At 37.6% G+C, this 13,480-nt stretch overlaps 1 long non-coding RNA gene across 1 annotated transcript in view; it reads right to left on the bottom strand.

Moving 5' to 3' along the window:
- LOC143264279 (uncharacterized) overlaps nt 1-13,480 on the bottom strand; it is a 121,283-nt gene that overhangs the window by 93,888 nt on the left and 13,915 nt on the right. Inside the window, exon 2 of the long non-coding RNA XR_013037891.1 lies at nt 2,852-2,903. This is a non-coding gene — a long non-coding RNA (uncharacterized LOC143264279). The remainder of the gene's footprint in view (nt 1-2,851; nt 2,904-13,480) is intronic.

A 13,480-nucleotide genomic window follows, 5' to 3' on the forward strand; every position in this document is an offset into this window, starting at 1 on the left:
CATAACGATATGTCTATAAAATCTGTCAAATACATGAAATTCTTATTATTAATTCGTATTAATAATTTTAATACGAACGTCCCATAAGTATATCGACTCAACTAGACACCAGGGTATCAATACTTAAATTCATTTTCAATTCCTAAATCTGTCACGATTATATCAGCATAATTTAATGTTAATCTTTGTACTATTTAAAAATGTTATAACTACTAAAGTGTATCAGGAAAAAACCGATGATTCCCAAGCGAGATCGAATTGCAGCAACAAAACGAAATGGCGATTGCGCGATCACCGCACTTATCCCGTTGATGTATACGTTATTCGCGTGACGCCTTCGAGCAATTATTCATTCCATCGTCGTTAATTATCCGTTTCGTAAGTTGGTCGATGGACACCGCGTCTCGATGCGTTGCCTCATAATCTCCGATCGACGTGGATTCCAATAAACGGTAGCCGTCAGTAAATCTACCGAATAATAAAATAAATCGTCGGACGTCGTGAAGGGGCTAGTTCCGATCTACGGATAAGGGGAAAGTCGAAGATATATCGGGGGAGGGGCCGAAACAGGGGAACTTGGAGTAGGGATAAACGAGGGGAAGAATGGGAAATGGTGAGATTTATTGCATTGACCGAGGTGTTCCATCTTGTTTTAATTACCGAGGTCGCGTTGCTCGCCTCAGCCTTTGTGTCCGTTCATCCTTCTTTTCTTTTCCTTTTACTTTCTCGTTTTTTTCCACTTTCATTTCGTATTCGGCCGACAGCGGGATAGATTAAAGGCGCGAGCTTGAATTTGACCGCGATGGGTCTTTTCTACAGAGCGAACAACCGGTACTCGGATGCTATCGGTTTGTTCTTTATAGGATTTTATCCTGTGACCAGTTCAGGAAATGCTTCTTTAATTATGGTGGATTGTTTCGGTATCTGGGAAATGCGCTTACGTGTCCAGCTTTGTTGCTGAGATAAGAGTCTGGTTTGTGATAAGCATTTCTGTACTGACGAACTATTTTACAGTTACTAACTGTTTAGAACATATCCAATATACAAAATATAAAATATACTTAAAATATAAAATATAAAATATAAAATATATTTTGTATAAAATACAAAATATAAATGTATAAAAATATAAATGTATAAAATACAAAATATAAATAAATGTGTAGATTAATATTTCAAATGAACAGTTTACCTATTACCAATTACAGGGAACAATTTTAATTTAAATATTGCATGTTCATCATTTTAAAATCACTTTCAATATTTTCAAGAATTTTCGAGTTTGAATAAAATTCAAAATACATTTACTACTTCATGCAATTGATAACCTGGCATTTTATATCAAGAGCGTTAATAAAACATGCGTGTACATAATCGTTGCCAAACATCAGTCCTCAGAGTGACATGCTGCAGGTACTATATCATGACATATCATCAAATCAAACTTAACATGTTCTAAAATTAAATATTGTTTTGAATGATTGAACATCACTGTAATCACATTGATTCGTAATAATTATTATATAAAAATATTTTCGTATATTTTCAATGTGCCCACGTACAACCCTCCACATTGAACATAACTCATCGCAAGCATATGTATTCATGTACTTCGTTTATTGATACCAGGTTTTTCGAGAGGAACGTCGACGACAAAATGAACACGTGTCTGACAATATCATCGCGTTTTTTCGCGCTTTCTCATGCATGCATTGCAACGTGGTATTCGCGTTTTCGTCTTTGCTCGAAACGACGGTGTCCCACAGGAGGATCGTTCTGTTTCCGAGCCCCACATACCACGGACAGATAAGTTCGTTGGCCAAAGTACATTTCGTCAGGCGAATAGCAGATAGGCCATTGTACCGTGTACATAAATCAGTCTGTTCTGTTTCTTCTGTCGCCGTGTATGATTTGTGTGTTTTGTTACGCAATCTTGCATATGCTGGCTAGACGTGGAAAAACCACGAACAGGAAACCACGTGAGGACCACGTGAGCCAGAGTTCGAGAAACAGACTTCCTGGCTATATTTCTTTTTTTTTACTCTTTAGAATTCGATGGTTTCTGGAACTATCGTTGGTGAGCGTCGAAATTAATTCGAGTGACCAGAAGGGAGGCGTATCACGCTTATTAATATCGAGCTTGAAATGTTAAGATTCTATGCAAAATCTTTTAGGAAATCAAGTTTGTGATGATTAAATATTGTTGATGATAGAATATTATATTGTAATATACTGTACATTAATTTTTAGTGAATTTCAAATTATTAGATTCATGGTGACGTTTTGAAAAAATTGTGAAGCATTTGATCATTTTTAATTTTATAATTTTAAGCAATTATTAGGTATGGACAAATAAAATTAAAGAAAGAACATTTTTTTCAGAAATGAACATATACAAGCTACAACAAAGAAACGCTTCATATATCATTTAAAAAAATACGAAATAGAAAAATGAATTAGTAATATTTAATGTAAAATACATAAAATAAATTTTAAATACAGCATCAATTTTGAAACAACAATTTTAATTAGTACAAAATAAATTGCAGTTCAAATTAAAAATTGCTCGACTTCTTCAGATGCGTTGAACAGAATTTTGTTGTAAAAAAAATTTGTACTTTTAAAACAAACTTCTGATTCGCTGGAGGAACATTAGACGATTTATAAGGAAACCACGGTATACTTGTACGTAGATCACCCCTCGATTCGCGGTAATTAAATACCGAGTACGTCCCCTTTTCACGAGTGCTACCCCTGCACAGGGGTTACTAGTAGGGTCAGGTTATTGATATTGCACCAAGGGAACAAATGATTCGACCGTGAATATGAATATTAATATTACCTTACTAACCTTGTGTCCACTGCGCATCGCACCCTTATTTGTCACCGTTCATCCCTGGTACCTGAAACAATTAAATTAAATTACGCTTCCTTGAACCTTGACAACGAATGTAATTAATAAATAAAGTACTATGTTAAAGGGACACGTAATTCTTATCTGAAAATCAACACATTGACATTAAAAATAAAATCAAAATATACATGAACATACATAAATATAATTGAGAAGCAAATTCTGGAATTTATAATAAGAAACCTCAGAACAGAAGAAACTTGCGATATGATACATGTTCTATGTAATGAAAAATAATTATCGTTCAACTAGAAGTTTAGAGAAAGATAACGATTATTAAAAATTATAGCCTTGATAATAAATGTACTTTTAAACTATGCACCAAGTACGTCCACTATACGTCCATTTCATTTTTAATAAAATATATTTAAGATGTTTCAACCTAAATACATTAATAAAATTAATTAATGAAATCAAAATGGAATAAATTATCATTCAAAAAATGACTAAAATATAGTTATAAAACATCGTCCCCGCATGACTATGAAATACAAATATAATTATAAGAAGGCTGAAGAAAGATCGAATCGATCGACGAGGTTCGAGAGTTTGGTGGTAGACTTCGATCGAATCGTATCGGTCTCGATGACACAGTGACGCCGTGCTCGACAAAGACCGAAAAAACGTCTAGGAATGCCGACGGAAATATTTCGGCGGTGTCACCTGAGAGAGATACCTACCCTCTTCTGTTCCTTTTGCTTCTTCAATCTGTTCATCTTCAGTTCAATTCGTACCTCCTTCTTCCTCTTGAGAATCTTCTGCGTACGATGAATCGATATTTTGAATAATAATTAATGTTCGTGCTCCTTTGGAATTCTTATTTTCCTCGGCTACCTTTCACGCAAGAAATATATTTCTTTTTTATAAGACGAAATTTATTTCTTTTTTAAATTCTCCAATTAGGCAGCGAACGTCATACTTCTTTTTGTTCGCTGGGTCATTAGCTTTTAATAAGTTTTACTTAAAGTTTGATAGATACACAAGTGATAGTATATCAAACTGTTTTTGTTAAAGGAAGAGATGAAATATATTGAAAATAAAAAGTGTAATTCATATAGACAGAAATTCTTTCGTTCTCCATTTTAAAAAGAAAGTCGTAAATTTGTTGATTGTCTATTTTCCCAAAAATGTTTTCAACCCTTTGATGTTGGTACAATCAAACATTTCGGAAAGAAGTTTCCCTTGTTCACCTCCTTCAGCATCCATCGAAGACGTTCTTCGTGGTCGTCTACCTGGAGCAACACACTCGGTTTGCCTTTGGCTCGCATCGAAGGTATCTCAGTCCTTGTGTTCCCACGGGTTCGAACCTTTGACGTACGATGTCCTGGCTGCGTGGTACACGACGTCCTCCTTTCCGATATCGTATCCCGCCCCCTGTGTCTTTGCCTCCTTTTTTTTATTACCTTCATCGCGGACCCCTGTTCCTTTTTTGCTCGCGTGCAGTCACAGAAAACCGGTAGCCGGCGGTAGCTTTTGGAAGTATCGCGACTTCCGGATCGGCGTGGCGGTCCTCTTCGGGGAACAACAGTAGATTCGAGGATAGGAGGATAAATAATTCCTTTCTGCATTCTAAACGTTGCGCTAGTATTTTACTTCTTTTTTTTCTTTATAACAGTACCTAATTTTATCGCGGCCTTAGTCTTAAAATTTCTTATTAATTTAAGTAGATGCGAATAGTAAGATTGGATTAAACTCGATGTACGTACTACTGGAATTTTAAACAAATTATTTCAAACCTTTTAAATTATAATTTCATGTATCACGTTTTTAATTACAGTCACATGCATCTCATTTTTAATTGCAGTCACACATGTTACATTATTAATTATAATTACACACATCACATCTTTAATTACAGCCACATACATCATATTCTTAATTACAGTCATATACATCACATTTTTAATTAGAGTCACATATATCACATTCTTAATTACAGTCACATTCATCACACTCTTAAGTACAGTCACATACATCACATTCTTAACTACAGTCACATATATTACATTTTTAATTTTTACCTATAATGTAAGGACGCATTATTAAAATTTCTTAAAGAACAACAAAATGCTACGTCATCATATGAAATAAGGGATGTTTTTTTGTCGGGTGGCTATAAAGCTGGGTGTGCAAAATAACGTGATCAAATTACCGATGACAATAGAGTCGGTCACCAAAACTCATCGAGAGAGCAATTTGTTTGTTCGCGAATAGCCGGAACGCATCGGAATAACGATTAAGTGGGTGCACCGGGTGCACGTGTTCGATCTCCTAGGCACCCCTGCTAGTTTTCGAGTCACGTCTCATTTGCGCCGTTCAATGTGTCGCCGAGGGTGCGCCAAGGCATTAAAATCCACCACCCGGATAAGGGCAGGTGCATCGTGATTCGTGAAAATCACGGTCACGCGTTGCGCCTCGAAATGACTCTAAACAAGCCATTTTTACGACATACACAAATCTTCAGAAATCCTAAGTACTTGGTTGTTAGCACGCGGTTAAAAATTCATCTACTTTGTCAGCTTCTCAAAATAAATAACATAATACATTATATTGCTTAAAACAAAATTTTATAATTTAAATCCAGAAACTTTGTAAAATACAAAATTTAAGAAAAATTCTTAATCAAACTAATTATAATAAAAACTCGTATAAAAACTTTGACAATGAACTACGTCCACTTTATTGTAATAATTCCTGGCATCTTTCAGAAGGTATACCATCATCCTCCATCAGGATGCGGTAAAAAAAGTCGAACAAAACGCAAAAGGAAGCAACAGAAATTCCTGAGCATGAAGTCACATGTCGTAGACGGAAGCAGTAAGTGATAGGTATCATGAAGTAATTGCAAAATACGTGTACAGGGTGTTCAAAAAAGCCATAGGCTATTACCGAATAAAAAGGCACTCGTAGATTGACAGGTTTATCTTTTCTGTAACATTCTCAAATCGCTTTCCAGATTTATCTGAATTTCCTGACGTATACTTGGATATGTCTTTGGTAGAAAAAATGATACACACAATGTCGTTTATTAATATTATTAATAATATTTGACATTGTTGTATTCTATGAATTACTTCTGTCAATCATTACTTTGCACATGCACATATTTATACATATGTATACATTTCTTTGCTCTATAAAATGTCAAGTACCCACGAAAATGAAGTATGAAGTATTTGTAAATATTGAAGAATCATCATCAAGCATTTCATCTTGCAAACTTGTCAGAAGCGAGTCCATCACGATGTCAAGTACAAAAATGTTCGTAAATGACTGACCTACGTTCACAAAACCTTTTTCACTCGGTACGATTGCTATGATACAAATATGCTTTTCTTTGAGCAGCCTGTATATCGCATGATCAACACAGGGCCCAGCAATACAGTGAGGCTGACAATACGCCAATAGAAAATAAGGCGGAGCAAGCACGGCCAAGAACGTGTCTATTCAAGCAGAGGTTGGCCTTTCCTCTTTCTCTCGCCGTGCGCCAAGGAGCCGGCAAACGCCCGTGGAATGTCTTCATTAAAATACCCGAGCTCATCATTTATGCAGAGCAAAAACACAACGAGGTGAGCTTCGAACGAGATCGCCATCCCCGATGGGATACACGTTCGCTCGCTTGGCCTAGCTTTCAGTTTTTAATTTCCGCATTGTTCCTTAGCGAGACGACCCACGACTAACAGCGTTCCGGCTACGTGCTGTTTCTTTCCAAGCGTGAAAATTCACGGCTGCACGAGCCTTAATCGATCGAACTTTCCTCGAGTCGGAACTTACTCTTTATCGGAAATCATGAGGGATGCAGGACGAAACGCTCTATCGAATATTTCGTTTAGCGGAAATTCTTGGTACTGGATGATTGGCAATTTTGCTGAACTTACAGTGCGATGATTTTATCTGGACGAAATATTGTGATACTCATATTTGATGTTGGCAATTAGAGAACTTGGAATCTTGAAAATTTGTATCTTGGAAATTTCAGAACTTGCTATACCCACTCAAAAGAAAACATCCCTTATTTCATATCACGACGTAGCATTTTGTTGTTCTTTAAGATATTTTAATGAAAATTTGTATCTCGGAAATCTTGAATCTTGGAAATTTCAGAACTTGCAATCTAGGAACTTCAGGAACATAGAATCTTGAAAATTCAAAAATTTGATAGTTTTGATTAAATGCTCCTAGGAGGGTATCCTTTTGAAGTCGTATTAACCGAGTTTCGAAAGAATACAAGAAAATTTAACACTTCCATATCAGAGATGTACAATATCGATTCCACGCACGAGACATCGGAATTCGGTCCTCATGATTGATGCCGAGATGACAAACGCGACAAGCTTACATGATGTCGCGTTTTAAACTTTCCGCTTAATTACCAATTCGAAAACAAGTTCCAAAGAGCAACGTTCGCTCACCGGTCGACGAAACATTACGCTTATTTTGGCAGATCCCATCGGTAAGAAAACCGATCCTTCTCGTAATACGAGTTTTTTTAAAGAAATACACTATGCAGGAATCTGTGAAGCGTTACCGCGACCATTTACAAAATTTGAAGTATCTTCATTCCGGTAAGTTAGCAGCGCAAGAAGTTGAATCTTATCGACTTTTAGTACGATCGAATATTCTTTATTTTATTTATGCTCGCGTTACAAGAACGAGGAATGTCCATAAGAAATCATGGCGCACGATAAACCTAATATTTTTATAAAATAAAGTAAGAAAGTAAATCTTGCATGTTTATTATGAGATATAATTTTTTGACAAAGTATGACATTGTTGAATTCGTGGGGAAATCACATTATATTCATAAACTTTCAAGTTTTCAAGTTCTCAAATTTTTAAATTTCTAAACTTTCAAATTCTCAAATGACCAAATTCTCGAAAATTTTTCCCAATTTCCCATATTCCCAATTTCCCATATTCCCAATTTCCCACATTCCCAATTTCCCACATTCCCAATTTCCCATATTCCCAATTTCCCATATTCTCAATTTCCCATATTCCCAATTTCCCATATTCTCAATTTCCCAAATCCCCAAATCCCTAAATAACTGAACTCTCAATTCCCTAAATTCCCAAGTTCTCAAATTCTCAAATTCACTAATTCCCTAATCCCCGAATCCACAAATTCCCAAATTCCACTACACGCTAATCACACGCTCCTCCACGACATTAATCCTAACGATAAACAAACTATTAACGATTCTTTCCTTTTTGACCACAGAATCCTATGACCTTCATCTTCGGTGTCGGACCCCACGCAGGTTGGCCAACGTTCTCCCACGAGATGAATTTATGAGCGGGGAAATAGAGAGACAACAACCTCCTCCGTAGGCAGAATCCCTGGGCGGATATGTACCTGTTGTGTCGTTACATAAGGAAACGACGTGTATATACGACGACGAACGTGTATGCGGCATCCGAGGGAGTCTCATAGGCGTAGATAAACGGCTAGATAATGCGCCAGGCTGACAGAAAGTCTCCCCGCAGCTACCTGCTCCGCGGAATGCCTCGTGTGCCGCGGGTCAGATCGTACCCGATCATGGTCCCTCGATGTGGGACAAAGCCGGAATCATCGGTGAATTAGGGAGCATGATTCGAACATTCCTTCGTGTCGCGATCCACCACGCTGCTGCCGGCTCGTGGTTATGGATTTCCAGACGAGTCTGAGGGAGGATGGGGGTTGCTTCTACGGTTGCTCGATTCTTACGTCTTTTTCTTTGTTTCTTGGTGTACCCGACGACTGGAAATTGAGACTTCTGCATCCGCCAGATAATGCATTTTAGTCGACACTTTGTGAACGATGATTTTTGCTGATTGGCTTCACAGTCGATTTTCATCAGGTTTCATTTATTTTGGCGTTACTGTTTCAAGGCAGGTTGCTATTGCCACTATTGCAGGGCTTGCAAGTTTAATATTTGAGGAAAGTTCCATCATCGAAATGTTTTATCAGGCAAATCACAAGCCATGGTGAATTCTATTTACCACTTTTTGAACGATGAAGATTGTTAGGTGGTGATATGATTAATTTTTGGTCAAGTTTAACTTGCTACGCTGTAATTGTGCGAAGACAAATTTAGAACTTGAACGAATCAATAATTCTGTAGGGTTCAATTAATACATCGTACAATTTTATGATCAAGTTATGTACACATCACAACGATTCATGAAATCAACGATCTTTAAAAAATACACATAACAACGTGATACTTGAATCGCACCTAAATTTACATTTAAAATATGTAAAAGCAATGTCAAACTTACAAAGACTTCTCAAACACAAATATCAAATTAAATCTAATTACTGTATTATTAAATGCATCTTATACATCTCTTATTCAATAGTCGCCATTTTGTTGTACATTTACGGCGTGAAGTTTCCACTGCACTAATTCTACAACACGTGCAAAGATAACAGAACTTAAGTCGAAACATGAAAATGGAAATTTGAATGACTCAAAAAGGTATTAATACGCGTTGTTCGACCATTAGAAAGTCAAGGTGCACCATAAACGGTCGGAAGATCCAGATGTTTCATGAGGCTGCTACTTACAAGACTTTTGATGTACAAGTGCAATGTCGGCCACTATGAAAGGCAAGGTATGTTTCTTCACCCATTGCCCAGCTGTCTAATATGCATACAATGTTACGAATACCGTATGTCCATCCGCGTGCAAAGCTTCAATGTCGTGCTATCTCAGCACCCTTCGCCCGCGCGACGTTGATTTATCATTTTCAAGATGAAAGGAAGTAAACGTCGTTTGTGAAACGTATACCTTGTCTCCCGTCCCTTATCGATTGCGTCTAACGTGGCTTTCTGCATACACGGAATCGTATCTTTACGGCATTGTGAGGATCTAGGGATTTGGATTTTTGCAGATTCTGAAGTTCGAGTTGTTAGAAATTTGAAATGTTCTGGGATCATTTGGTAATTTCGGGATTTGGCGATTTGGGGCTTTGAGAACTGGAAAATTTGGGAGTTTCATTTGAGGGATTTAGAAATTTTAGATTTGGGGATTTGTGGAATCGGGAGTCTGAGATTTGGGGATTCGGAGGTTTGGCAATTTGGAAATTTAGAAATTTGAGAATTTGAGAATTTGGGAATTTGAGAATTTGAGAATTTGAGAATTTGAGAATTTGGGAATTTAGGTATTTAGGGATGTGAAAGACTCCAACTTTAGGAAATTGGGAATTTGAGATTTGGGTATTTGTGAATTTGAAAGCTTGAGATTTGGGGATCTGAAAGTTTAGAATGTTGGGGGTTTGATAACTTGAGAATTTGGGAATATGAGTGCTCAGGTAAAGAATTTGAGAATTTAGAAACTTGCAAAACTTTAGAAAGTTGCAAATTGAGTTGTTAATCTAATAATAAATATATCAAATAAACAATTTTTTATTACTGTTTCTTATTTATATTCTATTTATAAGGAATAAAACAGTCTTTAACCGTGTCAATGTGCAATAAAATAGCGCAACTATCGATTGTATCATTATATCGAATGGATCGAGCAAATTAGAATAGTTGCTGCGGTTGAAGTTAAAAGGGAGGCGAGTGAAGGTATTCTTATAATAGGAGCAATTGGAGCAATTGAAGGTAGAATGGAATAGTTGAGATTCTCTGGTTTAATGGCATCATGCTGCATACATTGAAACTCAATCGCATTGCTTTCGAAGTTTAATCATTTTAACGCTTGTTACACTCGATCGACAGATGTGAAGTCATGAATGTAAACAGAAACTGGTTTATTGATAATCAAGAAATGTCTCAAGATATTTTACTTCAAAACTTTCTTATTAATTCACAGCACGTTTATTTTGTTCTTTTCTAAATCTTCTCAGTACCAAATATTTTTAGAGGTCATAAATAATTTTTTTTCGGTTATGAAAGATTTGTAAAAAATTTTGTGTGATTTGTATGACACTTGAGGACTGATTTTAATTGTTCTGGAATTTCTCTTTGGATAGTGTGAACTTTTTATTGGTATCAGTTATCAGTAACAGAAATCTATATAAAATTTATGAATCCTGAAATTAATACAGAACTAAAATTGGTCATCTTTCCTCTACTATAAAAGAAATTTTCTCACGAATGTTCTTTAGCTTTTTTCTTGAAATAAAAAACTTTATTTCATACTTTCCACTTATTTTATCACATAGAATCCGACTGTCCAACCAATGCCTTGCATTCTCCTTAAGTTAACGAATGCACCCTATAAATCAAAATATGTATACGCAACATCAAGCGTAAAAGAGTCAAATCATTCGTGCTAGTCACTCATCAGATTCTCTCAAAAACTGCGAAGCAACAGTACTTATTCCCATTGAGTATCACGAGGAACAAATTCCTCGAATTCATCGAATCATCCTCGGTTTTTATTATATTCTATTAAACCGATACTCGGAATTTACGGGACAATTACAAACTCGGTTTGGTCTGTGATCGTGACCAGCCGGTCTGTCGGCTGGGCTGAAAGAACCAGCAAGCCTGTATTGAGATCGTGGGCCGGCGCAAGGGACAGCAGGAAAGAAGTAAAGATTTTATCTCGCGCAGCTGATCACCACTCTCGCTTTGGTCGAGAGCCAAGGGAACATTTTCTTTTCTTTCTTATTTTTTCTTCTTTTTTCTCCCCCTCGTTCGCTTCGGTGTTGACCGTCTCTCGTGCGAGAAACGCCGCGGATTTGCATGCGATCAGTTACCGATTAAGCCTGATAGAATCGGCTGCTATTTCGCGGTGAATCGATGGCTCGCTGTTTCGCCGAAGCTGAGAAATACGGACAAAGAATTCTTCCTCGAGCATTGGGAAATAATTATTAGATCCGAGCTGGTCTTAATTGCTCGTTCGATTGCGCTGTTTAATAACTGGTCTAAACATTGTTCACACACATTGTCATTTCATATACAGTAGAAATAGACAGTAGGAATTATTGTGATGCTTTAAGAATTATTATGAATAGGAATTATTATCGATTCCTCCATAAGTTACAATGTACAACTTGTGAATAATGTATTAACACATAATTCTTATTTAAAAGACAGGTGTAGGTTTAAACATGTTAAATATTCTTTAAGCCTTTGTCAGATTGGACGAAAATCTTGAACCAAATAAAATAGAACAACGTTCCCAATAGATTTCATACTACTATCATAACTATCAGAGAATTCAAAGATATCTGTAATACATAAAATTGAATTCACTCAAATTACTCCAAATACCTCTTACGACAATCTGACAATAAAAGAGGTACGCAAGTTTCCCGTGGAGCTAACGTGTTAATCGAAGCTCATGGTGGTTACCAGTTAACGGCGAAACAAATTGCAGGAGGGTCAGACGAAACGGAGCACGTCTCATTGGCAACCGGCAATCCTATCTGCATCTCGATCGACGTGGCCGTTTGAGCCGAGCATCGATCAGCGGTCGCTCGTTAAGGATCGAAAAACGATGCTCGCGACGTGCACGAGGGGTTAGGCAGGAAATCGGTCGGTCGTCTTCGTAGGCCGAGCGGAATTCAGCAAGTGACACCACAAGTCGCCGGAATTTCAGCGTTGCATAGCCCGACTGGCTCGCGGTCCCAGAGGCTGACTGCGTCTCTTTCTCCCTAGTTCCCGGGTCCATTGCCGGTTGTTATACGCGTCCCCGCGATCGCTTTCGTTTCTGTATACGTGCACGCGTGTTACATCGAGTCCGGATCGGGACTGGCAGCCGATGTTCCAGTTCCCTCGGCTGCATTCGCCGAGCAAGTAGCGTGCCGGGCGTGCTGATACTTCAGCTTCTGTTTGCACTACTTCGGACGAACGGTATGCGGCCGCGGGACCCCTCCCTTGCCGTCTTCTCTCTTCTCGTAGCACGAGCTCCAACGACTGCATCTGCGCGCTTCGATTCCCTTACAACGATTCGATTCTTCGACCACGAACCTCCCTGTCCACGTGCTTCCTTCGAGACTTTGGCCTAGGTCGATGATGTACCCGCTTGCGGTTGAGCTTCTATTATGGGGCCGATTGAGGATTGTGCTCTCAGATCCTGTAGATTTTCATCATCTTTCGACCCTTTTAACTAGGACACCACTTTTTCTAGAGCTATAAGAAATGGGGTGGAGAAGGTACAAGCATGAGACACTAGAGTTTTCATTTGTGCAGAATACTCTTGTCTTTGGATATAGGGATCTGAGGGTCCAGAGATGTAGACATGAAGACATATGAAGGATCTAGGTGTCCATATGGAGCTAATATTAACGATGGAACTGATGCCATGCACGTCCCGTTATATACAAACGTTATGTGTGATCAACAATGTGTGATAACGTTACGTATTTACAAATTTGAAAAAAAAATTGGTTGTAATTACATTAAAATTTCTGTGCCAATATTTAAAGAAACATGCTATATTTTCCCAATATAATGTAGAATAGTGTAGTATGTTTTGTTCGAAATTGCACGCTGTTTATTTGTGATCCATTAGTTAAACGCTTTCGGTTGACACTTAAAGCAATACACGTACAAGCTTTCACGAGTGTTCGCCACTATTTAAGTCGCATTGTTCCACTCGCGTTACTAACAATAAGTGCACTTAA

This window comes from Megachile rotundata, chromosome 1 (genome assembly GCF_050947335.1).
Source record: "Megachile rotundata isolate GNS110a chromosome 1, iyMegRotu1, whole genome shotgun sequence".
NCBI classification, from domain to species: Eukaryota; Metazoa; Arthropoda; class Insecta; order Hymenoptera; family Megachilidae; genus Megachile; species Megachile rotundata.